Source organism: Anabrus simplex, chromosome 2, assembly GCF_040414725.1.
Source record: "Anabrus simplex isolate iqAnaSimp1 chromosome 2, ASM4041472v1, whole genome shotgun sequence".
In the NCBI taxonomy this organism is placed as follows: Eukaryota; Metazoa; Arthropoda; class Insecta; order Orthoptera; family Tettigoniidae; genus Anabrus; species Anabrus simplex.
The window spans coordinates 260,746,248-260,771,221 of record NC_090266.1 but is presented as its reverse complement, the minus strand read 5'-3'; the positions used below and the strand labels follow the sequence as shown (position 1 = coordinate 260,771,221).

The 24,974-nt window shown below is 43.0% G+C and overlaps 1 protein-coding gene across 7 annotated transcripts in view; it reads left to right on the top strand.

Annotated features, from left to right (window-relative positions):
* LOC136862768 (zinc finger protein 431) overlaps positions 1-24,974 on the top strand; it is a 277,839-nt gene that overhangs the window by 88,083 nt on the left and 164,782 nt on the right. The window lies entirely within an intron of this gene.

Sequence of the window (24,974 nt, the reverse complement as noted above, 5' to 3'; positions counted from 1 at the left end):
CCCGGCCTGAACGACTTTTGTTCCCGAATTAATACAAAATACATTCAATTTGTTCAAATTTACAACTGAAGAGGTCGAGCCACTCTTCCTGCATATATTTATTTTGCACCTGTCAACAGAAGGCGTATCAGAAATGATTCCAAACAAGGACTAATGCAGCTAGGGAATTGTGCGTAGATAAAGGAAACGGTGCGAAACAAATAGCTGCTGAATCCAAAAAGTAGTCGTGGGACGATTTCGAAAGTTAGGTGAAGTGGCTGAGAAACATTTCTGGACAGTAGTAAAGGATCTTAGAAAGGGATGAAAGAGGAAATGAATAGTAAATCAGGCGAACTCACAATAGATCCCAGAGAATCACTGGACATTTGGAAGGAATATTTGAAAACCTCAGCGTAAAAGGAAATCTTTCTGGTGACTTCGCGAACAACCGAGCTCGTGGAGAAAAAATACAATGATGATGGTGAAATTGCGCTTGGTGAAGTGGAAAGGTTGTTTAGTGCATTATTGCTATGGAGGCAAGCTCTGCATTCGGAAGATGCGTGGGTTCGAATCCCACCGTCGGCTGTACTGGTACTATGAATGGTTTTCTGTGTTTTCCCATTTTCACTTCCAGGCAAATAAGCCGCAGCCGATTCCTTACACCTCATCATCAAATTTCATTCACATTCACCATAATTCATTTCATCTTCACTAGCCGGAGACAGTTCCTTTCCATAGGCCACAGCCGACTCCGTACACCTCCTTTTCCCAATTGCATTCACTATCATTGATTTCGTCTTCATCAGCTCCTCAACTGAGGATGACGCCGGGAAGTGCATCCGGCCGCAAAACATCCCATGTAAATTTCTCATCTCACCCTGGACCCTGAAAAAAGCCACATGGCGCAGCAGCCCCGAAGATCCATGGCCTACCATGCGACTGTTGCTCAGCCCGAAGACCTGCAGATTGTGAGGTGTCGTGTGGTCACCACGCAAATACTCTCAGCCATTATTCTTGGCTTTCTAGACCGGATCCCCGATCCTGTATGAGAAAAGTCTAAGGGGCGGATATACAATTATTATTATTATTATTATTATTATTATTATTATTATTATTATTACAGAGGTGCCAACTATTACGGATTTCTTTCTTTCTTTCTTTCTTTCTTTCTTTCTTTCTTTCTTTCTTTCTTTCTTAATCTGCTTACCCTCCAGAGGTGGCTTTTCCTTCGGACTCGGCGAGGGATCTCACCACTACCACTTCAAGGGCAGTATCCTGGAGCTCCAGACTCCGGGTTGGGGGATACAACTTGGGAGGATGACCAGTACCTTGCCCAGGCGGCCTCACCTGCTATGCTGAACAGGGGCCTTGCAGGGGATGGGAAGATTGGAAGGGATAGACAAGGAAGAGGGAAGGAAGCGGCCGTGGCCTTAATTTAGGTACCATCCCAGCATTTGCCTGGAGGAGAAGTGGGAAACCACGGAAAACCACTTCCAGGATGGCTGAGGTGGGAATCGAATCCACCTCTACTCAGTTGACCTACCGAGGCTGAGTGGACCCCGTTCCAGCCCTCGTACCACTTTTTCAAATTTCGTGGCAGAGCCGGGAATCGAACCCGGATCTCCGGGGATGGCAGCTAATCACACTCACCACTACACCACAGAGGCGGACACTATTACGGATTGTCCGTAATAATTACGGATTTCACCTCACGATTACGGAATTACGGTCAAAGGGAAAATTATTACGGAAAAGCTGACATTATCACGAAAAAAATAATTTTGAACGATAAAAAATAAAAGAAGGAAAAATTTTCAATCCTTTCGAGCTTTTCTCCTAAATCGTCCTCGTTTCAATGCTTGTGAGTTGACAACGATACTTATTCGATCGTGACTTCCTTTGCTATCCACAAGCGCTGTAAAATTCATTGTGAATGAAGGAGCTCAGGCGCTGCCCTTCTCCACTATAAATCCTTCAGTAATGTTGTATTTGCTGTGTTAAGTGTACCTGGAAAGAAGTAAGGCCTACATTAAGCACACCTGCACTGGAATCGCTTATGATTCAGAAGATGAAAATACCATGCCAGTGGGAAAGATGCTTGAAGGAAAAGTACACTGAAAAGCAGCTGCTGCGTGAGAAACGAGCTACAAGGAATGTTTTATCCGAGAACTAACAGTTTGTGTGCAAATGCTGTGTCATATGATATACTTCGGAATAGATTGCTAGAGGGAAGGCCAAAGGGGGTGTCATTATCGACAAGGAAGGAGCATGCTTTGGACTTGACTCGGAATTCTTCTCGGGGGTGGAGGGCGAATACTGATAATCCACTTCAAAGGTTGGCACATCTATTATTATTATTATTATTATTATTATTATTACTATTATTATTATTATTATTTATTATTATTATTATTCCTTTAGGTCTTTCCATTTCTCGTATCAAGTAATGTTGTTGATGGGACCATACTCTTAATATTGTGGTCTTACCAGATATTTTTATGCCCCCTCCTTTACATCTTTACTACAACCCCTACACACCCTCTAAACCAGCTGTGGCCGGTGGACTGTTAGGTCGGGCTGGGGGGGGTGGGGGCACAGTACTTTTTCCACACATTCTTATTGACAACCTGAACGGAAAGGAGAAGAACAGATTGAGATCTTCAGGGTATGTCCAAGATGCACGCTGGTTTTCTGAGTCAGACAGTCGGTGCCGAGTCGGCATAAGTATGTCCTTTGTTGCTAAGCGGGACTGGCCATAATGCACTTGCGCGCAGGAAGCCTGCGCACTGGTAATCTGACTCAGATGTTTACCGGAATGATTAGTTCATTCTGCTTTCAGACAACCTGCCGCACAGCCTGTTGATTTTCGGTTGAGTGTGTTTGACATTTTGAAAAAAAGAGTGTTTACTTACCTCAAGGTGACAACCAATCTCTCTTCCGGAAGAATAGGGGTTTTGTGGTAATTGGCCCAGTTCTTCGTAAGCCTGTGTTCAATTTGTAACAAAATAAAATAAAACGCATCCGAACTCATTCTGAAATATTCGAAAAATCTGTTTTCGTCGGCAAGTAACTGTGGAAAAAGGAATTTGTACCCCCGTAAATATATCTTAATTCATTAATTGGATGTATATCACTTCTCATTCGTTTTAACTTGGTTGTAAGATTTTCATTTAGCAGCAATAGAGCTGCAGCTTGTTCTCTTGTTGGTTCCATGCTACACTGATCAGTTGTATCTCATAGCTTTTCTTTTGTGGCAGCTCTGTCTGAGCTGACAACCAGCTTTCATAATGGCCACATCTCACCTGCCACTCGGAGTCAGACAGTCAGCGCCGACTGTCTGACTCAGACAACCAGTGCGCATCTTGGACGTACCCTAAGGCTGCCCTTATCCGCTGTTTTTGCCAATTGGATATACAATGATGATTACATTTAATGAAAACCATCACTGAGGATCTGATGTGAAAATTACGTATAGGTCCTATACGGAATTAGTCAAGCTTTATTCGCCGAACTAGATAGACTGGAGGCAAATAAGTCCCCTGGAAAAGCATTAGCTCAGTGCTATGAGGGTTCGAATGTGATAAGCGGGCAACACACAGGTGTACAGGCAAGAATGAAGGCCGGTGTATCTAAATGCGCACGTTGTTCATTGTTACGCCCATGAATTGAACTTGATTATCGAGCGCTGTGCAAACCAAAACAAGCAAGTGAAATGTTTTTTAAAATAGTAATTTAGAAGGATTTTCCATGTTCTCGAAATCTTCCAAACGGACAGCCGTACTAGATGATATCGTTTAGAAACGTGTCCCGAAAAATTCCGCTATTAGATGGAATTTTAGGACAGGATGCGTAAGGACTGTTTTCGTCTACAAAAATGAACGGAGTAAAGATTTTGGATGACTGTAATGGTTGTTCTTGTTGTCTCAGAGAAATCTTGGCACATATGAACTGAAGGCGCGCGGAATAGATCGAGTCTAAAAGCTAATTCTGTATAGTTTTGGGCAGTCCCGGAAAATCACGAGTGTTTTTTCAATGTGGCCTTTTAAAGTAGAGTCTAGATCGACCATTAAATTACCGAACCCACGAAAAATTTCAGGATTATCGGATGAATCGGTTTCCTTGTGTCCTTGCAGTACGAACTCAACATTTCCACAAAACTTGTAATATAGTCATCAGTTTATTGAGTAGTAACGGTGTTTCGATACGTCCTCATTGTCCTGTTTAATTTTCATCCTATACGTAGGCCCTACTATCTAACTGGCACCTGATGACCTTACCAAGCATCGCGAGCTCAATACTATTGTTTATATGCTTTTCACTATATTAGTTTCTTTTTAGTCATTCAAGGGGGCGATGACCTTAGGTGTTAGGCCCCCTTAAACAACAAGCATCATCATCATCATCACCAGTCATTCAAGTGTTTTAGGTCCGTATGACACGTTTATGTCCACGCGAGATCACGAAAATTCATAGCCAAACCCGTGTAGCAAAAGAATTCATTACTTATCTCACATCCACACAGCCAGTCTGAATGCTGGTACAATGTGCGATTGAATTTCCTGTTATAGTCCGCTTTACTCTTGCAAGGATTTTGAACCTGTGTAATATTTAAATCAGGTTTCGGAGGTCCTAGCCTTTTCAGTTCTAATCTGTCAAAAGAAAGACGTCCGCTCTTGAAAATAGCGTCATCAGAATTCATTCCCAAAAGCAGGAATAATAATGAAATGAAATAATGAATAAGTATGAAAATTAAAAAAAAAGGAAAGACATTTAAGACTTAAGCACTGTGAGCACAACACACTACTTTCAACTCTAGAGCACAACTGCAATATTATTATTATTAATCACAGATAAAGAAATCACGAGGATATCACTATCATCGCAAGCGGTTCCAAATCGCAATCGCACCGGTAAATTAACACACACTACTTTCAGAGCTTAATAGTGTACAGAATAATTACCACGAAGCACGACATAAAATTACAACCAAATACAGGAGTACAACTACGGAACAGTACCACCGCACTCTTACCACGCGAAAACGACTACTACTACTACTAAACGTTTTCGTTCCTCCGCTTAATGGGAGACGGGCCTCTTAAATGGTTACACCGTTTCTCAGGCCGGGAGATTTGCTACGGTGAAGGAATGTGCGGAGAAGGTGAGGAGGGTGGGCGCCGTGGCCTATACTACGAACTGTCCCGGCATTCGCCTTAGTGTAGGGGAATGGAAAACCACGGAAAACCATTCTTAGGACAGCCGACGGTTGGGGCCAGCCGTGAGGTCCAGCCCTGTCCCGTCTCCCGAATGCAGAGGCGTAGAGCCATAGCCACCTCTCCTCTGCTCGGTTGGCAGGTCAGAGTACAGAGCTGTTGAACCACGGACCAGGCGTGGCCACTTAAGGGACGAAACCCACTCTGCATCTACCGACCGCAAAAACGAACTCGCTCACTGCTGCCAATCCTCACGAAACGCGGAATGCATGCCAGAGGCCCGTGTTACTTCACCTTCGCAATTTTAGTCAACATTCTTGATCTCAAATGTTACCTGTCATTATCATTCATTATTATTTTTCGCCTTCAAAAATAATTAATAATAGGGCAAACAAGGCCGTGAAGTATTATTTAATGTTATTATTATGCAACCATGGCTGGCGCATGCTCGTAGAGGGGTTTGTGAAGATCCCTTTAATCCCCCGAACTGTGCCGAGATTAAAGCCTCTTTCCGCGCCCTTTGACCCTCCGAAACTGTCCACCAGCGTGCTTCCCCCTTACATCTCTCTCACCTCACCATCACTATATCCTGGGACGCAAGCTCGAGAGTCCGTGTCGCAATCTTCAACCTGAAAACACTTACCAAGTGAACTGCGCGCTAAAAGTCACTCACCTAAGTTTGATATTGCCTAACAGTCTACCTTTTTGACGAGAATTTACAGTTTTACGATGGAATGTAATTTTCTTAGCGTTATCCGAGTCCAGTTTTATTTTAAAATATCAAGAGAAAATAAAAATAACCTTTTCGTTTCTAGGGAGGACACCGTAAGGGAGTCTTTACGGACCGGCCGCGACTGCTCATAACTATAGAAGAGATCTGTAGCGTTTCCTTATAGGCACTTAACAGCCTTCCGAACACAGAAACCCGTACTCTAGGCAACCTGTTATATACCAACCTCGGGATTACCTCATACTGTGCAGTTCGCTAGAGGATGGCGCATGTAGAAATGTAACAGTGATGTGGACAACGTTGTTGTTCATAAGGAAAGCCAATGGTGAAATGAATGTAGGTATGTACCGTACATTACCACCTAATGTAATGCAACCGAATGCCCATCATTTGCGCCGTTTACGTAGTGGTATAAAGGGCGCCGTTACTCCGTGCTACATTGGGTAGTGTATTACATTCATTACGTTGTAGGATGGCATCAGTACTGCTAGTGAGGAAGATGATTACGGCGAGGATGTTCGAACATCGCACGCAGGCAGGAAACATTGTACGCATACGCAAGGTTGTTCTGGCGGATCTTTGGCTGGTACAGCTGTATCCACGGTCCGACGTGGCCTGATATCTATAGTTTATAATTGACCACTTCTGCATGCTACCTGCTACTATTGTGCCGTAACGGTAACTTGTTGGACTGGTATTCGTAAGGCAATACGTATATTCTATTTTCAACAAGTTATGTGACTTAAACAAAAAGTCTTAGTGGGGTCCGCTTTAGAAAATTCAAACAATTAGACGTAAAACAACCCACAAAATACAAAGCCATGATTCAATATTTAGTCCATCTTCCTCCAAATCCAATCACATCTTGCAGTGAGTAGGCATGGAGTCGAATAGTCTTTTCAAAGAACGACTGTTGTCAGCCATGGCATCCCACCAACCTAGACGAGCTGTCACAAATCATCAGGACGTCTTGGAGGGTGATTGGGCCTTTTTTCCTCATCCCCATCGATGGAATGTTGCAAAAAGTGCGTTATCAACAATTTTGGCTAAAACAAGTTATTACATAAATATTCTCGGAATATTGTCAGGAATCAATGATAAAAAGAGCGTTGACATATTCCCTATAGAACACAAGATAATGTTTTAAAACGGGTTGTTATCAGTGGGTGAACACAATTCCTCAAGTGTAAAAAGGGCGTTATTCTCATAATAGCAAATTGTGATGGAGTACTGTAGCACCTCACCACGCCTATTATTATTATTATTATTATTATTATTATTATTATTATTATTATTATTATTATTATATTTAATTTCGTGTTCATTGCTGGTTATTTTGTTACTGCGGAGAAAGTTTATTCTTTTTGACTCCCTGAGGCGGAGCAATAACATTTTAATGTTACTTCTTACAATAACAAGTAATATATTATTGAGTTCATGATTGTGCTATTCATTTAAAAGTTACTAGTCCTTAGAATTGCAGTTATACTATTATAATCATGTCTAGAGGTAAAATAATTACGGAAGTGTGTGCTAAGATGAATGTGGATGAAAGAGAAGATTTAAACCATAGTTAAAGTTTAACTCATTACATAGAATTTCGCCCAGCAACTTAGGATGTAGAAGTTCGTTGTCCATGAGGTGAGAAGAATGACTTGAATCTTTCTACAAATGAACCTGAAACAAGATTTGACAGTGTGTTCAATGCGATATTAGAAAGTGACCTGAAGCTGATAAACACGGTGAGACTTTCAACAACTCTGTAAATAGTGGAAGCACTCCAAATGTAAATAGCAGTGCTGTGTTTGAGGAACAGATAGACACTCTACATCCTGATGTTTACGGCATTACCAGCGCGTTGATGGGGGTGAAAGTTCCTTATGGGGATCACTGTAAGTACCTAGTTGTTAATATAAGAAAACATCTTCATTGGAGTAATCACAAAAACGTGATTGTAAATAAAGGGTACAGATTCCTGCAGATGGTTATGAGGGTGTTTAGGGGTTGTAGGGATATAGAGGAGAGGGCATACAAGTCTCTGGTAAGACCCCAACTAGAGTACGGTTCCAGGATTAGTTGATTCAAGACAAGAGAAAAGTCCAAAGAAAAGCAGCTCGATTTGTTCTGGTCGATTTCCGACAAAAGAGTAGCGTTACAAAAGTGTTGCAAAGTTTGGGCTGGGAAGACTTGGGAGAAAGAATATGAGCTGTTCGACTAAGTGGTATGTTCCGAGCTGTCAGTGGAGAGATGGCGTGGAATGACATTTGTAGACGAATAAATTCTAGTGGTGTCTTTCCAATATGAAGATAAAGCTGGAATTCAAGAGGACAGATTGGGGCAAATATTCGTTTATAGGAAGGGGATTTAGGGATTGGAATAACTTGCCAAGAGAGATGTTCCATAAATTTCCAATTTCTTTGAAATTATTTGAGAAAAGGGTAGGAGAACAACAGGGAATCTGCCACCTGGGCGACTGTCCTAAATGCTGATTGATTGATTGATTGATTGATTGATTGATTGATTGATTGATTGTGAAGTTGTTTACCTCCAATTATATACACTGAAGGAAATGGAAATTGCAACACCCAGAAGGAGTGGTGCTACGTTGCTGCAATTGAACATGCAGGACGAGTGTTCGGTTGTGATTCGATTATTATGGCTGGTTTACACGTGGACAGTGTTTAGTACAGTAGTAAGTGGTAAGTTACTACTTAACTCACGTAGGCTTGTTTAAACGTAAGGACAGCGTTTAGTACAGTGGTACATGGCAGTTTGTCACTCAAGCCACGTGATTCAGTCGTTCCTGTGTCGTCAACTAGATCAGAGATAAGATGGACGGCCATCAACAACGTGTTAAATAACATTTTAGAGGAAGTTGAGGATGAGGTGACCAAAGTTAGGAGAAAAATAGAATGGGAGCGAAAATGGATTACCAGAAGGAATAATCTCGGGGCAAGTACAATTCTCTTTAAAGAATTAGCCGAGGAGGATCGACAGGAATATTTATGTTATCCTTGCGAATGTCACAAGTAACATTTAATGAGTTACTGCATAAAGTTGAAGTTGAACCAATGATGCAAAAGACAGATACCATCATGCGTAGAGCATTATCAGCAAAGCTGAAACTGCATATCGTGCTGTACATGCTCGCGACGGGAAATAATGTCCGAAGCCTTCATCATTTCTTCAGAGTTTCCAAAGCCAGTATATCTAGTGTTTCCGGAAGTATATGAAGCTATATATATATTGCTCTGAAAGATTTCATACAAGTAAGGAAAAATACAAACACATATTGGTTACAATATTATATATAAGCAATTGTTTAGCAAAACGACTATTATCAAAGGTTTATTGCTTTTAAATTTCAGTGAATACACATCAAAAACCTATCACAATAATTAGTATTGTTTCCATTCTGCAGTGACTTAAAAGCTTCTGTCCATCTAGCCATTGTCGTCGGCAATTAGAAAGAACGATCAAAAGAAAACAGGAACTCACAACGATGATCAGCTTCGTAGCTTTACCCACAACTTATGAACTTGACTAAATTGCGCCTGTTCGCACGTGGTAAGTTGCAAGTACAGTGCTCCCCCACTACTCCGATGGGTGCGCGCGCAGCTGGTGAGAAGTCTACTTGAAAGGGAAAATAGACTGGATTCTATTCCACTTGACTAAATTGTTACTTAATCGTTTACTTACCACTTACCACTAAAGTCACAGTTCACACGCTGCAAGTCACTTAAAATTAAGTTAAAAATTTAGTTACCACTAAATTACTGTCCGCGTGTAAACAGGCCATTACACTTTCAGGTCCATCTGACCGCAAGTTTCGACAACAATCAATACAGGATGTGCCCACCACGAGCTGCAATACATTGATGAATTCGTCGAGGCATGAAGTCAATAAGGCCCTGGATCGCTTCCTGAGGAATTGTGGCCCATGCTTGCTGCACTCCACGGGTCAGTTGTTCCAGAGTTGTGGGTGGCTGAGGACGGTTGGCCAGTTGTCGACCCATCATGTCCCACACATGCTCAATAGGACTGATGTCCGGGGATCTGGCGGGCCATTCTAAGGTTGTGATGTCGTGGAGAGCTTCTCTGGAGATGCGTGCAGTGTGAATCCGGGCATTGTCCTGCTAAAACATCCCATTAGCAATGTTCGCCATCATAAGGACAACCACTGGATTGAGTACCCTATCATCGTACTGTCGAGCAGTCATAGTGCCCTCAGCAAGCACTAATTGTGATTTCACATTAAAGCCAATAGCTCCCCAGTCCACAATGCTTGGTGTTGGCCCTGTGTGCCTTCGACAATAAGATCTGGGCGGCCCCTCTCTCCGGTACGTCTGCGCACACGATTCCGGCGATCACTGCGGGCAAGACAAAAGCACGATTTATCACTAAAGACTATCCTATGCCATTCGTCGACCCACGTCGATCATTCTCGACACCAGGCCAGCCTTACATGTCGCTGTTGTGGGGTCAATGAAACACCTTCTACAGGAACACGGGCTCGTAAGCCAGCTGCACGCAGGCGATTACCAACGGTTTGTTGTGTAACGTGGGTTGCCACAGCTACTCGAATTTGCGCTGCTGTTGCATGGGGTTCCATTCGGGCCATCCGAATGATGCGGCGATCCTCTCTCACAGTTGTCCGTCGCGCTGGGCCTATGCCAGGTCTACGAGTGTGGGTACCTTCATTTGACCACTGCTGCCCCATACATGTTGTACCATAAGATGCCTGTCGGCCAACACGTGCAGCGACAGTCCTTAGCGATAATCCAGCCTCACACAGCCCAATTATCCGAGCCCTCTCAAACGGTGACAGTTGTTAATAGCGTGCTCTTCTCTGTCGTCGAGGCATGTTTGACGGGGAACACTTCACTGCACAGACTACAAGTCAACTACGCTACACCAGAGTCCGTATACTGGAGCTGATTCCTCCGCAGCCAATCACAGGGTGGGGGGGGGGGGGGGGTGGGGGGGACCTGTAGCAACAATCCAATGGGTCTGAAACTTTGATCGTTTACATACCTACATGGCATCGTTCCATATCTTGAAAATCAACACAAACGGCCAATGCCTTCATGTTGCTGCAATTTCCATTTTCTTAAGTGTAACAGTCAGTGTTAATAGCAATACAGTTATGGGGAGTGTTCAGTGGATGGTGTTCTACAGCCGACTGGAGCGGAAATACCTGGTAAAATTCTCCATGTTTCCAGGCGTCGTGTTGACTGTTCTAGTGATAGTGGTAATGATACTGACTTTGAACTGGATGACGATGGTTCTGATAGATGTTACGAAGTGGACAAAGAGGTACAGCCAAATGAAGAAAGTGGAAGAGAAAGTGGGAAAAAGTATAAGAAAAAGGAATAACGCAGCCATTCGCAGGTCACAGTCAATCAAACACTTGTGTAGCTAAAATATTGTCCAAATAGCTGTAATAATTAGGTGATAGATCATAACTTTTTTTTTTTTTTACAGTTGGCTTTGCATCGCACCGACACGCATAGGTCTTATGGTGACGATGGGTTAGCAAAGGTTTGGGAGTGGAAAGGAAGCGGCCGTGGCTTTAATTAAGGTACAGCCCCAGCATTTGCCTGGTGTGAAAATAGGAAACCACGGAAAACCATCTTAAGGGCTGCTCAAAGTGGGGTTCGAACCCACTATCTCCCGAATGCTGGATACGGGCCGCATTTAAGCGACTGCAGCTACCGAACTCGGTTTATTTTTCTCTCATGTCCTTTATCATCGGTTTCATTTTTAGTCACTAGTTGTAGTATAGTTCCATATTATGGGGCCCAAACCAGGATTATTTGATACAAGAACTGGAAAAGATCCAAATGAGTGAAGCACGATTTGTTCTGGATGATTTCTAACAAAAGCGTAGTATTACGAAAATATTGCAAACATTCTGCTGGGAAGTCTGTGGAGTACGGAGATCTGCTGCTCGACTGAATGGTATGTTCTGAGCTGTCAATGGAGAGATGGTGTGGAGTGACATTAGTTGCTTGATTGGAGATAGGAAAATGAAGATAATGTTGGAATTCAAGAGGACAAATTGGGGCAATAATTGATTTGTGGGAAGAGGAATTAGGGATTGGAACAATTCATCACGAGAAATGTTCTATAGATTTTTCAGTTCTTTGAAATTATTTAAGAAAAATACTCGGCAAAAAAGTGAAAGTGAATCTGCCGCGTGGCCGACTACCCTAAATGCAGATCAGTGATGGTTGATTTATTGATTAATTTATATCTTTATTGACCTACTTGGAACTGCAACAATATGCATGAATTGTCAACGAGATTATACTTTCATTGAGCGTAACGGAGATGTTCTATTCACGACAGGCATGGTTCTTCAACACGGACATTATCAATCACCATGGCAGGCAAGGTGTTAGTCCAGGAAATGGTGAAATATCTCGAATTTATAGCTGGCCTGAGACGCAGCGTGTATATTAATCGAAAGTGTTGGTTTCCGTAATACAGCATTCCACTGTTCATCTTCTAAGCCATTTTTTTCTATTTGCTTTCCGTCGCACCGACACAGATGGGTCTTATGGCGACGAAGGGATAGGAAAGGCCTAGGTATGGGAAGGAAGCGGCCGTGGCCTTAATTAAGGTACAACCCCAGATAATGGTGATCTTTCTTTTTAAAGGAAGCCAAATTTTCCAGTGTGGACCAAGTTAATATAACTTAAAAGCTTTTTAGTCTGTCGAGCGCACAAATTCAGTGTAAATATTTTTTTTTTGCTACTTGCTTTTAGCATTTGCCTGGTGCGAAAATGGGAAACCACGGAAAACCATTTTCAGGGCTGCCGACAGTGGGGTTCGAACCTACTATCTCCCGAATACTGGATACTGGCCGCACTTAAGCGACTGCAGCTATCGAGCTCGCTAGTGTAAATATTACACTGTAATGTACCTGTAAAAAATTATTAAACATACCGTGCGGTTCAGCCATCCCTTCCAATATAGTTTTATGCAACCCAACTAACGTGCGACATGGAAATAAGGTGGCTTTTCTCCTGCAGGCGTGAACCCTACGACAGGTTACATTATCCGCTCGCAAAACATGATGCCTTGAAATCATGTAGCTACGTCCTTTGACCATGTAACTATGTTAATGTGTCGTGCCTCGTTACCGGGTGTAACGGAGAGGGAATGAATGCTTAAAATTAGGTAACAGTGCAGTAATTAATGTCTTAAACACCGAACCGGGTGGCGTGTGTACTCTTACTCTTGTCTTACTACCAGCATGTTCCCAGCAGCATAGCGGAGCGGGTGTGCTTAGGCGATAGCCTAGCAATCGACGGAATGTGCTATCGGCGGTTCGAATCCTGCATCGTTGAAATATTTTTCCATCGGTATGATGTTTGAATACGTACACAGGCCCACGTTTGTCACATTCAAACAGCAGAACGACGCTGTTATTTATCTTGTGCCCTGCGCATACTCCGCTGGCTAGGGCCTGAATATATTCTCTGCTGTCATTCGGCATGTTTTCTACAGAGGAATACGTTGACATGCTCTTTGTTTATGGGGAAGCAAGACAAAACGCGTGCGAGCACTGCGTCTGTATCAGGAACGGTTTCCCGACTGGTGACACCCGGCTGCTACGACATTCTGCCGTGTTGAAAGTTGCCTAAGGACAACAGACGTGATTTCCAAGCAGCCACCAGTCCGCGATAGGCCCGTTACATCGGGTGAAACAAGAGGCCGTTCTGCACGCAGCTCGTAATAATTGCACAACAGGTGAACACCATCCAGCCGTCCGTGTTGCGAATACTGCATGAACATAAATTTCACCCATACCATCTTGAGCTGCACCAAGAACTCCATGGGCGGGATTTCGAAGCACAAATGGAGTTCTATCAGTGGCTATTAGACAGTCTGGACAATGATGCAGCATTCGTATCGCACATCTTGTTCTCGAACGAATCGCGCTTCCACAATAATGGGAACGTCATCGCATCGCCACAACATGCACTATTGGAGTCCGGACAATCCTCACTGGGTGCGACAGGTGGTCCATCAAGTACGATGGGAAGTGAATGTGTGGTGTGGAATCTTGCGGGATCGCCTGATCGCACTTTATTCCTTTGAGGGCCATTGGACAGGCCCACGCTAGCTGCACTTTCTACTTCAGGAACTCCCTCTGCTGCCTGAGGATGTACCCTTGCACGATCGTCTGACGATGTGGTTGCAACAGGATGTAGCTCCACCACATTCGACTTTACCTCCCCCCTGTGGGTGGGGGACGCGGACGAAGAATACACCCACGGTATCCCCTGCCTGTCGTAAGAGGTGACTAAAAGGGGCGACCAAGGGATGATTGTCTTGGAACCATGAAACTACTTGTGATTAGTACCACCATGCGGAGAGCATCATGGGTCGCTTTTACTTGCGCGTAGTACCACTATATTAGGTACCAAGTAGGTTTGTGATTAGTAGCACACAGGAGCACCGTGCGGTCAGCTTTTGCAGTACCTGTGATTAGTACCACCATATGAGCAGGACCATGGGATGATAGCTACCATGGTTCTGCCTTGCCTGTGATTAGTACCCACTATATGAGGAACACCACGGGATAGGGGAAGGTCCCTGTGGTTAGTACTCTTATGTGATGAACACCATAGGTTTGCGTTGCCTGTAAATGGCGCCGCAAAGTGAGAAAAACATACGTCTGTATTGTATGTCGAATTTCATAACCTGTGAGTAGTATCATAATGTGTGGAAATACTGCAAGTCTCTGCTACTTTGGTTAGTACCGCAACAGGACAAATACCATGGTTCTACATTCCTAGCATCTTAGGGGCCGATGACCTCGATGTTAGGCCCCTTTTAAACAACAAGCATCATCATCATCATCACTTTCCTAGCGATCAGTACCGTTATGAGGGGCCGAAAACTTGGATTTTGGACCCCCTTTAGACTGCATCATCGTTTCAGTGTTATGCTATAGCAGTAGTCCCTTGGTCAGTAATCCTATTCTTTTACGTCAGTTTGTATGAATATAAAGCATTGCGGGTCGCATCCACTGATTGTCTTAAATTCATGTCCATCCTTCATTCTTCATTCTCACGCTTTGAATTCTGGTCAGTGGAGAATATTAGACTTTTAATTTGTCATTCCATTTCTTCTCATTTCGTACCATTAGGGGCCGATGACCTCGATGTTAGGCCCCTTTAAACGGCAATCATCATCATCATCATCATCGACTTTACCTGTTTGTAACCATCTGAACAAGGAATTGCCAGGGAAATGGATAGGACGAGGAGGCCTTGTTTCTTGGCCCGCCAGATCACCGGATTTAACGTGTTTAAACTACTTATTGTTGGGGCATTTGAAGAATGTCGTTTACACCCCAGTGTCGGAAAGCCCCGACCAGTTCCGGCAACTCATCACAGACGCTTGCCGAGCAATTACACCTGCAATGCTTCAGCGCGCAAGACGATCTATTGGACACCGGGCCGTTACGTGCATAAACCAAAATGGTCATCACATCGAGCATTTGCTGCGATAAAACATTGTCGGGGTAGTTGTGTTCCTGTTATTTCCGGACCGTATGTGTCCGGCCTGATACCTAATCGGCCCTTCTTAGGGACACAAACACATTCATTCACACACTATTTAAAGGAAAGCGGGTATTGAACTTACATTACGTGCAGTACGTATTAAACAAATATTTCAAAAATATGGAACCTTCGCCCCGGACTCGAACACCCCACCTCACACGTAAAGCCCTGTCCGTCGCACCTTTACCAACTACGCTACGATTCCGTTCGACCCCTGTGCCGTTTATAGCATATATTAGTTTTACTGCGATCACAATATCCATTTAGTGTTTCTCCGGCGTGTCAGGTTCATATGACCTGGAAGGCACACGCATGCCTTCCTGTGTTTAATACGAGTATGGATATTACGGTGTCCTGTCATGGTGAGGTGGAAACTACCAAGATATCCGGTTGTGTTGTCTGAGCATACCAGCAGGGCAGATGTTTTCAGGACGGAATTAATGTTGCGGGTTGCATAAAGCTACATTGGAAGAGGCGGCTGAAACACATTGTATACTGGTTTTTTTTACCGGTATGCGATGTGTTTTTATATAATTTTATATTTATAGTGAATTTGGATGTTCGACAGACTGAAAAACTTTTAAGTTATATTAATGGTACTCTTCCTTGCATCACTCCTTCCTGGTACGTGGCCTCTCGTACATGCCTCCGGTTCGACTCTTTGGGAGGATTGAGAAGGATCTGCATCGCAAAGAAACAACCTTGAATTCAAAAGAAGAATACAAAATATACGAAAACCACGTACCTTTTTAACGTTATGAGCGAGTTCCTTTTCAAGACCACTGCGAATAATGCACTCTAGGCCAAGATACCGTTTACAGTGTGCTACCACAGAATAAGGTTTGGAGAAAGCAGAAGAGACGCAGAAGCACATGGAATTTTTCCAGGTTCCTGAAAGTACAAATGTACTATATGGACAAGTTTCACGAGTTGCAGACGATCATAATGAAGGCTATGTTGAGGTGTAGTATGCGACGGTAACTTCTAGTAACTTCAGTGTTTGATATTGTGAAAGAACTCCAAATTACTAAAAGCTATTGTCAATTGAAGGGTACACAGGAAAAACGAACATTGTCACAAAAAGCAAATTTTACAGGAGAGACATTTTAAAGTTCGAACACTCCTACACAAAATACTAAGGATATAATTTTTTGTATGTAGGTGTCTAAATTATTGTCACATACAGTATGTGCATATCATCCATCGATATGATGTTTCTAAGTTAACAAGTACTCTAGTAATACATTTTTAGTTGATTAGTGCAAGGACTATGTGCGTTTTTCCTCTGGAGTCTCCTGAAAGAATGGGCACATGCATGATATTACACTGATTATTCCTCCAATATAGAATTAACAATACTTCAATATATTAAAAAATCGTTTTGAGAGTATGTTACAATGTTTTAGAAAAAATAATAAACTGAAATTAACAGAAATTGAAATAAAAACATTATAGTCAATTATGAATTTAATGTGTTATATTACTTTAAATATGCACATAATGGCTCACATTAAAATGTCTCTATCAATGTCTTGCTAACTAAATGTGGCCGTACACACATAAAACGTAATACACATTTTAATATTTCTCTGTCCTGTTATGTAATGATCGATTTAATTTAAGTCCCTTACCACAGTCTGTATCAAACATCACTATATTCGTCGTTCGGTTGGTTCTTAGTCGACTCTTTTACGACAGGTAGGCGACTAAAGAACTCCTGTGCGTCATCTCGGCAAAACTTCTTCAGTATTTGAAGGTCCTTGTACTTCTCCTCAGGCAAAGTAATGGTCCTGAATATGCTTACGCAACTTCACGTTGGCCGTGTAACACGCTTTTAGCAAGCGATTCAATGTTATTGCTACATAGTGGAGAAATCTAATCATGAAGTTTTTGTTTTGTCCACTGCATGATTCACAGAAAATGTGGAGTTTGCGGACAGAATGGTCTAGGTAGGTTGTTATGAAATTATGTAGCATTGAAACTACGTCGTCTGCTCCCTTCTTTCCCCCACTGTCTGATCGTAAGTGTAAAACACCGACATACCAGCTGCTGTAACAACGGTGGAATTGAAGAGACCATTGTATGTTTCACGGTGTTCAACTGTCTGTGGATATCTGGGTGTAATTCGAAGTTCCAAGATGGGCCGGGTTGCAGCAAGAAATGTTTTCTTATACATCGGTGTTAGAAAGTTACCCCAGGACTTGAACATATTAGTTTTACAATCGACTACCTCAAAAGGAGAAGGTTTCACTCGAGCACTTCTAATTACTTTCCGCCAGTTATCTGGAGTTACTGCTGGAGATTTTTTTGGATTAGGCCCATGTTTTTGTCACACTCCATGTACGAATGTCCTCTTATTGGGAATGTGACAACTACTTGGTCAAAGCGATTCAATGTTATAGCTACATAGTGGAGAAATCTAATCATGGTGAAGTTTTTGTTTTGTCCATTGCATGAATGACAGAAAATGTGGAGTTTACGGACAGAATGATCTAAGTAGGTTCTTTTGAAATGATGTAGCATTGAAACTACGTCGTCTGCTCCCTTTTTTCCCACTGTCTGAAAGTAAGTGTAAAACACCGACATACCAGTTGCTATAACATGTATATCGAACACACAAAATGAAAGTTGTCAACGATAATAGGCCTCACTGGTCGATATGCTTGGTAACGGGAAATTTCTACCAAAATCTATAGCAATCGCCTCGTATGTTGCATCTTTTCTAGCTTCTCTTCTTGCGTTTCTCTTCCTTTTGTAGAACCAGTCAGCTCTAACTTTGTGCAGTTTCATTTCGTTATGCAGTTTCTTCAAATCTTCTTCCATCTTCTTTATTTCCTCCAGATTAGATGATGTTTCTTCAGCCTTTTCTAAGTTACTAGCTGATGCTTTCTGTTCATCGCATGTGCTACATGTGTCAGTTCGGGGGATACCCAAAAGAGATGTTAAATTTTGTGACAAATGTTACTCTGAATGTCTCACAAGAAATTTGAATAGCGTTCCAGAAATATGAAAAGTAGCTTTTTCACATCCAGTTCTTCAGGTAGGTAGGCTCTAAACCTTTTCTGTATCTTGTAAACTATAATGAGCTTTACGCCCTTTAAGAGAATTGAGAAATGTAGTCATCGCTTTATATGTTTCCTCAGGAAGTTTACTTTTGCCTCTTTTATCATGTTTTCCCCTTTTGTCTGTTGGGGAGTGTCCTGTTGTAGCCAGGGACGATTTAATTGTGTGTAAACGGCAGGCAGTTACACCAAAAAAGAATAAGATTGCTTTAAAACAAACATTACTTGAGTCTCCTCATCACTTGAATTGTAGACATGAGTGTCCATCACAGCATCCATAGTACTACATACAATATTAATGTAACAAACCTACACAATACAGAGACAGAACTAGAGGTGCGCGGCTGTGAGCTTGCCTCCGGGAGATAGTAGGTTCGAATCCCACTATCGGCAGCCCTGAAGATGGTTTTCCGTGGTTTCCCATTTTCACACCAGGCAAATGCTGGGGCTGTACCTTAATTAAGGCCACGGCCGCTTCCTTCCAACTCCTAGGCCTTTCCTATCCCATCGTCGCCATAAGACCTATCTGTGTCGGTGCGACGTAAAGCCCCTAGCAAACAGAGACAGAACAAATCACCTGACACAGCCATCAATCACCTTGCGTAAACTGCAATGGCGGCGACGCGCATGCGCATTCGAGCTGTTGGTGGACACGGTTCGTTTTAATGTAGTTCCACGCATACATTGATCGTTCTTCATCTGTGTACCATTTCAATTTTACTGCATATTTCAGACATCGTTCATTGTTTCTCTTTGATATTTCTCATGTTGATAGCTTCACTACTAAGCTAACGAATGGGACTAATAACTCATTTTTTGAATTTTTGGACAATGTTCGTTTTACGCCGAATAGCCTCAGCCATGTACCCATTAACACAACTAATCCACAGCGTTGTTGAAACACCCAACCACTGCATCTACATAATACCCAATAGCCCAACTGACAACCAAACACTCCTCAGAACCCTAGAGAACCATCGAATACCCCATGTACTCATGCAAACCCACCCCAGCTACCCCTCCACCCTTCCGTTTGGCTCCCATCCAATAACAGCTCAAAGTGAAGAGGCAGAAGAAGAAGAAGTCGAAACACCCCAGCCCCCAGCTGAGTCAAAGGATGTGGGAGAAGAACAACAAGAAGAAGACTACACATTTGAACAGCCCTTCCGATACACCAGGAAGAACGCCCAATTCCCCATAGCCCAGAATTGCAACTTCCTCATCATACCGCTCACGAACCCAGGACCCGTACCACTCACCCGAAAAATAGTCATCGAAGCAATCCAGCCTATAATCAGCCGACACATAGCGGTTATAGAAGAAACGCACAACAACCACCTAATTATCACCCCCTCAGGCAACAAATTCTTACCCATCATCCTCAATAAACTCCTCCACACCGGTATCCCTACCCCAATCACAATCAATCCAGTCACAAAATCATCCAATCAACGAGAACAGTCACGTCCATCTACCCCAACCGCTGAAACACCAACAACCTCCCCAACCGCCGAAACTAGACACCCTACCTACAACCCAAGTACATCCAAATTTACCCAAACCAAGCGCCAAACTACCAATCCCAATACAACCAAATCTACCCAAACCAAACCCAATATTCGCCACTGAATAAGCCAAACCACCACGAACACCAAATCCGTGGAAGCACAAACCGAACCCAATAACCACCACCAAATGATCCAAACCACCCCTAACACCATAACCGTAGCCAGTCAAACCATTCCACCGCCGCCGCCATCTACCTCTCCCACCCCTCCCCCCGCCCTCACAGCCACTGGCAGTCAAGCAGAATCTGAAATCGGGAATGAGACTGAACAACCACCGTCCCAGACCCTAGCTCCTGAAACAAATGACACATTCACCCAGACTAGGAGATGGCATAAAAACCATTCCACCGGGCGAGTTGGCCGTGCGCGTAGAGGCGCGCGGCTGTGAGCTTGCATCCGGGAGATAGTAGGTTCGAATCCCACTATCGGCAGCCCTGAAAATGGTTTTCCGTGGTTTCCCATTTTCACACCAGGCAAATGCTGGGGCTGTACCTTAATTAAGGCCACGGCCGCTTCCTTCCAACTCCTAGACCTTTCCTATCCCATCGTCGCCATAAGACCTATCTGTGTCGGTGCGACGTAAAGCCCCTAGCAAAAAAAAAAAAAAAAAAAAAAAAAAAAACAATTCCCCGAAATCTCAGCCTCAAACTACCAGCAAATCTACCACAGTATCCCATTCTACTACCAGACCTGCCTTGGTCACTCAATGCTACAAATGCCTTCACCTATATCACTCCGCAGCCAGCTGTACAGGGTCTACCAGATGTAACAGATGTGGTGGCGCGCATCACCACTCTGTCTGCAAGGTGCCACGGGAACAACCAAAGTGCGCAAAAGGAAGCCATCAGGAAGCACTACCGCCTACAACGACACCTTAAAATCCCGCCCCCGCCGAACCCAGTACCCCTAACTCCACCCCCACCTAACTTAACCTATGACCCCAACAACATACTCCAGCTATTATTATTACTCCTCACTACCCAGAACCGCCCAGCTCAACCAACCACGTACTAAACCCAGCACAACCCAGTACCCCCCTCCCTCCCGACTAATCGCCTTGCATCTCCTCTTGCTAAGACCAAGAATTCTTCTCCTTCAACCAATGAACACCTCTGATTTTTCTCCCTAAAGCACTGGAACAACAACTGCTACAGGCAGTTAAGCAACATCGGGCGTGGTCGCCTACTGGATGGGTGCCCCACGCTCGCATGACTGCTTCACTCTCACGGCAATATTATAATGCTCAACAGCACGAACTGCGCTCATGCGCCAGGCCACATACTGGCCAGTAAATAACTAAATATACTCCGAACCCAAATTCTTCACCAACATTAACGCAGGAGTTTTCACTATTATGACATGGCTCTCAAAACCACATAGGATGACAGGCCACAACGCTCGCGACTTAGTTTCTCACGTTACTAAGCCGACGAAAGAATTGGGTCTTGCTTGCTGCGCCACTGATGCTGGCAAGGAGGGAGAGAGCTCATTGACTCGAAGTCCTCCGGAAGACTCCGAACAGACACGATTGACCCATGTACTACGGTGTCACGCGTTTACTGTTGCAGGAACAAAACAAGTTACTGATTGTTTACAGTTGAGAAAATTATTTGTGTATTTCAGTAGTATTACTGTTCTCAGAACGATTTCAGTTTATTTGAAGTTACCGGTACAATGTATAACGTGACTGACGGTGTAGGGTTACTTTTGTAAAAAGGCTGAACCATATAAAACAGGTACTGGATATACCATTCTCCCAACTGATGTATACAGATAAATTGCCGATAGTTTAAAATGGTAAGCCTACCCCACATCTTCCCCGAAATCAACCTCCTCGTACTCTTTTAATTTCCCTGGCTTGGGGACTGCGTCTTTATGACATCTTCGCAATTAATTTCATCCTTATTACGTAACCACCGAGCCTTTCCAGAAGAGATTTATTATTATTATTATTATTATTATTATTATTATTATTATTATTATTATTATTATTATACAATTAAAATGTAATTTTTTACAGTATTACCAACAGTCATACCCGCCATCCACTGCTTAATTTCTTTTTGTAGGTAGATCTACAAAAATGAAATGCAATCTTTTATGGTTATTGTTCTCTTTTATTGTTTGGAATAGAACCCGTGATCATGGATCGGACACCGCCACAGATCTACCGAGGAAGCTAATAAACCAGTGAACGACGTGTACGACCGCAGGGGTGCTGTAAAATTCTACGTTTTAACTTTATGATGATGATACATACATCATTATAGACCGTTATGCCTTTCAGCGTTCAGTCTGCAAGCCTCTGTGAATTTGCTAAATATCGCCAGAATCCTTTATTTGTAACTAGTGCTGTGGCTTCATTTACTTCTATACTTCTTATTTTTAAATCGTTAGAAACTGAGTCTAACCATCGTCTTCTTGGTCTCCCTCTACTTCTCTTACCCTACATAAGAGTCCATTATTCTCCTAGGTAGCCTATCCTCATCCATTCGCCTCACATGATCCCACCACCGAAGCCGGTTTATTCATACAGCTTCATCCTTCGAGTTCATTACTAACTTAGCATTTAACTCCTCATTCCGAGCACCCTCCTGTCAGTGTTCCCACCTGTTTGTATCAGCAATCATTCTCGCTACTTTCATGTCTGTTACTTCTGTCTTATGAATAAGATATCGTGAGTCCACCCAGCTTTCGCTCACGTAAAGCAAAGTTGGTCTGAAAACAGACCGATGTAAATATAGTTTGGTCCGGGAGTTGACTTCCTTCTTACAGAATACTGTTGATCGCAACTTCGAGCTACTGCATTAGCTTTACTGCACCTTGATCCAATCTCACTTGCTATATTACCATCCTGGGAGAACACACATCCTAAATACTTGAAATTATCCACCTGTTCCAGCTTTGTATCACTAATCTGACTTTCAATTCTGTTGAATTTCTTACCTACTGACATCAGTTTAGTCTTCGAAAGGCTAATATTCATACCACACTAATTGCGCCTATTTTCAAGTTGTAAGATATTAGACTGCAGGCTTTCGGCACAATCTGCCATCAAGACCAAGCCGTCAGCATAGGCCAGACTGCTCACTTCATTTCCACCTAACTGAATCCCTCCGCGCCACTTCATAGCTTTCAGCATATGATCCATGTAAACTACGAACAACAAAGGTGAAAGATTACAGGCTTGTCTAACCCCTGTAAGTACCCTGTACCAAGAACTCATTCTACCATCCATTCTCACTGCAGCCCAATTGTCAACATAAATGCCTTTGATTGATTTTAATAATCTACCTTTAATTCCATAGTCCTCCAGTATAGTGAACATCATTTCCCTCGGTACCCTGTCATATGCTTTCTCTAGATCTACGAAACATAAACACAACTGCCTATTCTTCTCGTAGCATTTTCCAAATACCTGGCGCATACTGAAAATCTGATCCTGACAGCCTCTCTGTAGTCTGAAACCACACTGGTTTTCATCCATCTTCTTCTCAACCACTGATCGCACCCTCCCTTCCAAAATGCTAGTGAATACTTTGCCTGGTATGCTAATCAATGAGATACCTCGATAGTTGTTGCAATCCTTACTGTTCCCTTGCTTCTAGATGGGTGCAGTTACTGCTTTTGTCCAATCTGAAGGTACCTTACCAACACTCCATGCTAATTTCACTACTCTATGAAGCCATTTCATCCCTGCCTTCCCACTATACTTCACCATTTCAGGTCTAATTTCATCTGTTCCTGCTGCCTTATGACAATGGAGTTTATTGAACATTCTTTCCACTTCCTCTAGCATAATTTCACCAACATCATTTTCCTCCTCATCATGAGCTTGGCTGTTTGCAACACCACAAGGATGATTTCCTTTTACATTGAGAATATGTTCAAAATATTCCCTCCACCTCTCCAGCGATTCCCTGGGATCTATTATGAGTTCAGCTGAATTACTGAAAACACTGTTCATTTCCTTTTCCCCTCCCTTCCTAACATTCTTTATTACTGTCCAGATAGATTGCCCTGCTGTTTGACCTAGCCTTTCCAGGTTAATACCAAAATCTTCCCCCGACTTGTTTTTGGATTCAGCAACTATTTGTTTCGCTATGTTTCTTTCATCTATGTACAATTCCCTGCCTGCATAAGCCCTTGTTTGGAGCCATTTCTGATAAGCCTCCTTTTTACGTTTACAAGCTGCTCTCACTTATCATTCCACCGAGATGTTCGCTTTTTCCCGTCTTTACACACAGTTGATCCTAGGCATTCCCTTGCTGTTGCTACTACAGCATCCCTGTATGCCACCCATTCTCTTTCCATATCCTGAACCTGCTTACTGTCCGCTGTTCGGAACTTCCTACTAATTATATCCATGTAGGCTACTTCTGTATAATTTCCTCGTCCTGGAGATTTTCTACCCTTATTCGTTTCCCGACAGATTTCACTTACTCTAGCCTAGGCCTAGAGATATTCAGTTCAATACAGATCAAATAATGGTCTTTTTCATCGAAAAATCCCCGAAAAACCCGTACATTCCTAACAGATTTCCTGAATTCTAAGTCTTTTGAGATATAGTCTATAATGGATCCTGTACCCCTACACTCCCATGTGTAGCGGTGAATAGCCTTATGCTTGAAGAATATATTCGTAACTGCTAAATCCATACTAGCACAAAAATCCAGCAAATGCTTCGCATCCCCATTAGCTTCCATATCTTCCCCACATTTACCAATCACCCTTTCGTATCGTTCAGTTCCATTTCCAACTCTCGCATTGAAATCGCCCATTAGCACTATCGTATCCTTGCTGTTGACCCTGACAACGCTGTCACTCAGTGCTTCATGAAA